At 38.0% G+C, this 5,848-nt stretch overlaps 1 protein-coding gene across 1 annotated transcript in view; it reads right to left on the bottom strand.

Annotated features, from left to right (window-relative positions):
- The window catches only part of EBF1 (early B-cell factor 1), a 384,168-nt gene that overhangs the window by 19,402 nt on the left and 358,918 nt on the right, over positions 1 to 5,848 (bottom strand). The window lies entirely within an intron of this gene.

Raw genomic sequence — 5,848 nt, 5'->3', positions numbered from 1 at the left:
GGGGGGGGGGGGGGAGCACAATTTTTGTTTAAGAAAAATAATAAATAACTGATTGTTAAAAAATAACAAAGGCAGAGTTGATATTTAAATTCATTATGGGAGACCACTGCATGCAGCTCTGTTATCTAACCCCTTTCACACCCAAATTGCAGTCTGATTTCTGTTGTGGGACTATGTAAATGCATTTTCCCCTTAATTCGTGAAACAAAAATGCTCTTCAGTACTTTTGGCAGAACTGAAGGCATTTTCAGCTGTTTTTCTTCTTTAAAATATTAGTGGGTGTTTTCAAATGCGAACAGCAGCAGTGGGTGAAGCCTGGAAACAAAGTCTGTCGTGATGCTGCATGTCCAATGGAACTGAAGGACGGAAATGATTATTGTACCAGAAGGTCTCTGCTTTGGGAGCCCTGAGAATTAGATTCAAACTAAATCCACTTCTGGCAGAATTCATCTAGAGTGAATACTACAGCAATTGTCCAACTTCATTTTCTCCATTTGTGATGTAACTTTCCACTAGGTATACATCAAGACCAGAAAACTTACTTGAAACTGAATTATAATCTCATATTTAAAAGCCGAGTGCTTTGTCTGCTGCACCACTTGTCTGCCGAATGAAAAATGTTTTCCATGGATGGTTCACCGGGATTGCATTTCATCATGATGGCTATATTTTGTGCCACTTTTAAAGACAACGGCCTTCCCGTTCTTGTTGATTTTTGCTCACGTATAATGTTGTGAGTAGTAAAAAAGAATACAGCATGTCGTCCAATGCGGACTGTGGGCTTAACTGAGCTCTGAATACTTAGTATTTTTAGGGTTGTAAAAAATGCTGGATCTAAATAAGTCAAGAAACGTTCGAGGGATTTGTTGAAACTAAATGAATTTTGTCACGAAGGAGCTGTCCACTGTACACGATGCACATCAACCACACGCTGTATTCCCGAGTCCACCAAAGGATTTATGTTCTGGCAAAAAAAGCTGTTCTAGCAAACTGCGAAGCATTTATCTTATGTGTTGTCTCAATATCATATCACCTTCTAATGCTCTTTAGCATTGTAATACAAAAGAGAGCTCATTCATCTTCTGAGAGAGTGCTTAGGGGTGATGATGTCATTCATACTTCCTTGACTCTCATCGCTGACCTATTGCCTCTGCCTCTGAACTTCCTCATGTCATGGGCACTGGTACCAGAAGTTCACGTGCCATGCTAAAACGCTGAAAATAAGTCTCTAGCTAATATTTTCCCTTGAAAAGGAACATTCTGAAATGTCAAGTCAAAACTATAATATTAAATACTTGGCTTCACTTCGTTTTTGTCTTCGTCAATGGGTACTATTACTCTCAGTTAGAACTATTGCCAGTCTGCAGACTTCTCCTTATAGCCTGCATAGGCACTAAATTTCATAGGGGAAGAGACATGATCTAATGATAAAGATAAAATTGTGGGAACTTTCAGTCAAGGAATACCAATAAAAAATGATGTTTTAGTAAAGAACCACTGGGATTGCCCGTTAGAAGAGCACTGCAACTCTTACTTCAGACACCAGAGTCAACCCAGTCAAGAGCTGCCATCTCTTATGGTATTCAGGAAGAAAACATATCTCTCCAAATGTACACAGTGCATCTTGTTTTATCGTACCGCTTTCAGTGTTGGCATTTAGAAAAAGAAAATCATTTGTATAAGCAATTGAAATGTTAAGATATGTAATCTGCAGCAAACACAGAAAACTACTGAAAATATAACAGTCCAAAAACACCAGCGTAAAGGGGCAGGAGAGATCCTTCAAAAGATGACACCACTCGCGTAGAAATTAAAACTTCAGTGGTGAGCAAACAAACTGAGGTGGACGATGTCCACCTTCCATAATAATAACTAAATAATCGGCTAGAAGATGGAAATGTACCATGCTGGTGTCATGGGTTAATCGATGGCAGATACCAACAAACCAGATTTATTCTCAGAGTTAAACACTTAAGTCTCCACAGGCTCCTTCCCAACTGAGGATCACAGCCAGACTCTAAGGTAGTAAATGACCCTACCACCTGCTCCGTAATAAGCCGACCTTATAAATAAAATACAGAAAGCCGATACGAGGCAACAAAAAGAACAAACACCAAAGCGCAAATGCAAGCAGGCACCTAACCATTAATGGTGAGAATCAATGATTCAGATACCTCTAAACCACAAAGGTGATAAATTCAGATTGATAAAGAAAACAATATCCTGTTCAAAGAGTTGCAAATACTTCTGCTAAGAAAAATAAAGCAAATTAAAGACAACAGTCCTTAAGTCTGCCCTTGAGAGTTGAACTTCTTATCTATATCTCCTGTTGGTTCAGCACCCATGGTTTTTACTCTGCATTTCAGGTGGAGTCTGGCTGGTCATGTAACAATGCTGGTGAAGATGCTGAAGTTCAGGAGTGCGGGGTCTCGATGGGCAGTAATGTGGGACCTTTGAAATATGCTGATATTTGAGAGTCTGGTACCAACAGCCGAAGTATCTCCCAAGTCATGAGAATAGTTCTGTTGCTAAGAACGGAGGGAGTCATCATTTATGTTACATCTTCTAATCAACAGGGAAAAGGTGGATGGAGAGGAACATGCAGTAGGAAATTACTCAGATGGCAATCAACTCCTGCGCCTATGGAAGTCACCAGAACAATTTCCACCAGTGTGACATCACAGCCTGTCCTGTCGAATCCTCTTCTACCTTATTCTTTATTGCAAACAGAGATGACTGGACATCAAAAGCTATATTTAACTTCATGTTTAAGCTCTTCAGCAACGTCAAATTTTAATCCATAAACCCAATCTCTCATCTACCGAGATCATAGGACTGGAATCTTTTGATCCATCAAACTCTCATCCATCCAGAACCTAGAGCACTTGAGCTGACAGTCAAGACTCCCAAAGGGGGTAGATATCTATCTTCTTTGCAAGCGGAGAAATTCTCTGGCATTTCCAGTTGTCTGAAACACCACCAAGATCAAGAAAAGGAGCAAGTTTTCACACTGTTGAGAAAGCTCTAGAGCTGATCTCCAAAGGGCAGTGAACAGTCTATCAGCAGCTACCTCTTTAATTATGCAACCCAATCTTCCATGCCATGTTTGATTTCCCAAGGCAACCTCTATGTCACCCAAGTGAGTCATAGAGTCATGGGTTTGGAAGGGACTTCAGGACTTATCTGGTCCAAGTCTCTGCACAGATGCAGAATGCGCTCTCCCTAAACCACCCGAGACAGATGACAATCCAGCCTATCCCTGAAAACCTCCAATGAAGGAGAAGTTCAATCCCCAGTCTCTTACAATCTCCAAAAGCATTAGAACACAAGGTAAATCAGACTCGTGTAGTCTTCGTTCAGTTTTACTTATCAGCTTTCAACCTAGGGGCTCCAAAAAAAACCCAGCCATCTTCTTGCACCAGAATGCCATACTCCCACAAAATTATACTGCACCCAATTCGTGTCTCATTTACAGTCAAGAAACAGGTTTTTTTCCTGATTTGCACAAATGCAGCTGAGTATGTTATTGATAGCAGTGTTTCTATTTAAACTGTAACATCAAAGGGGTGTCACAGCTACTTTGATTTGAAAATGCATTGTGGGGAAACAAATTTACAAAGTCCCATGCCTGGGTGATGCCTACAGATGTACTATTTCAAAGCCAAGCAAAAGCAGGTAATGAAACTCATGCACATTGTTTGGAAAATTTACCCCAAACTATTTGTGCTGGCACCTGTGATAGTTTGAAGCGGATGTTAGTCTTCAAGTCTAATGAGTTTTTTTAGGTTTGTTTTTCCTTTTGGCATATGTAAGATTTCCCGATAGCTCTTACTCAGCTACTCTCAGCAGCATTAACATTCCTATGTCTTGAAAACAGCTGCAGATGAAAGTTGCAGAAAAGCAGCACTGTTCCTCTTATTCTTACTGCACTCACTCCGTGCCCCTGGATTTTTGGAAAGATGTCAATGTTCCTTTATGGGAAAAATACGAATGTTTTGAATGATTTGGAGGGCCTGGACTTCAGTGAATATAGTAAGAATTTGATAGGAACTGCATTGTCAATGCCTAAACATTGTATTCTGAGACATTTGATAGACATCACTGAGCTAGCTCTTTCAGAAGGCTTACTCAGGAGAATCAATTCTTCTATCTATTAATAGGGATTATCTGATATAGATTTTGGGGACAATATTTCAGAAAAGGATTTTAATGTCAGAGGTGCAAGTGGCAGAATGCATTGTGAAATCGGGGGGGGTGACATTTACTTTCTACCACTTTGCACTCGTGAGCCACATTTCCGCCCCTTTTAAAAAGTTAGCACATTAGGACATATCAGGAGTTTACTGGGTGACATATTCCACTTGCCTACATTTAAATCTGTAAAAGAATCCAATTATAATTAGATTAGGCCAGAACCTCAGCTAATATCCATCAGCACCAATACATGGGACACAGAGTGTTAATTATATTCTCGCTGTGCATCATTTTCTGCATTTTGCTTGAATGGGAGCACTTATTTCTATGAGTATTTGTTCTAAATGTAAACACATATGCACATAGATATACATCTATATAGAGATCTATATATATATTTATCTCTATATAGATAGCTATATAAGATAGGTATAAATATAAATATAGATACAAATATAGATATCTATACGTGATTTAGCAGCTATTTTCTGGAAAAATATATGAACTCATATATATACATTTGCTGTTCATTTAGAAATCCCAACAGGCAGAACAACAACAACAAAACAACACAAAAAGCCCAAGAGGGAAGAGCTAAGATTAGAGAAACTGTCATTTGTTTTCTGACAATGAAAGTTTCTGGGTTGTACATCTCCTATAAGAAGAGTGACTAGTTAGACTCAGAAATATGGTTCAGCTTTAATAGCAATATAGAAACTGAAAAATAAGAAGCATTGAGATTCTGACCTACAATAATATTCTACTATGTTCTACCCAGAATGAGTGCATAAAAATGTTGAAATAGAGACTGGAATAATGTTGGTAGGTTTTAGTATTACAGTTAAAACACTGCTCAGTCATAACCCCTACAAATGAGTACATTCACTTACATTTTATCATCGGTATAATTAAAAAAAAAGTCTCTTGAAAGGGGCATTCTCATTACAACGAAGGACCACTTCAGACCCAATTGAAATGAAAAGACAGAGCATAGATTAGGTGTAGATACCAAGTGGTAATTTCTAGGGAAGCATAAAATGCCAAATGTGTAACAATTATATTTTATAACTATGTGTTCAAAGGACTTAATAGTATTTTATTGCAGAGAGAGGCTTTAGCTCAAGCAGAAGTACTTCACTGAAGTGCCTCCCAGCTTGTACCATTAAAAGACTTTTTTCAACTTTCTTGATTATCAGAAACAAAAGATTTTTTTTTTACCTTGTGGCCTTAAAAATTTAGCTGTAGCAACCCAAAGCAAACAGGGCCCTTATGACAGTGAATTTCTACTGGAATTGGGAAAAGCAGACATGGCTCCCCTTCAACTGGTGAATGAAATGATTTCTGTTTTAAAGTCTTCATTAGACTCAATCAAAAAAAATAATAATAAAAGGAAAAAAGGAAAAAAGCAAGGTAACAAATTTCATGTGAATGTTTCAAAAAATGTTTTCTTTTTTTTTCAAAATAAATATTCCTCTAACCTTTTTTTGATCATCAAAAACTATCACACAGCTATGGTGCTGAAAACTCTCAATCTCCATGAAAATTTGTCCAAAAAAATTCAATATTTTTCCCAACCAAAAAATCAATTCTACAAAAAAAAAAAAAAAAAAAACAGGAAACCCCCACTTAACACTGTTTCACTTAGGGCTTTTTC

Source organism: Gavialis gangeticus, unplaced genomic scaffold (assembly GCF_001723915.1).
Source record: "Gavialis gangeticus isolate Ggan-Ray unplaced genomic scaffold, GavGan_comp1, whole genome shotgun sequence".
Lineage (NCBI taxonomy): Eukaryota > Metazoa > Chordata > Crocodylia > Gavialidae > Gavialis > Gavialis gangeticus.
This window is presented reverse-complemented; position numbering and strand designations above follow the sequence as displayed.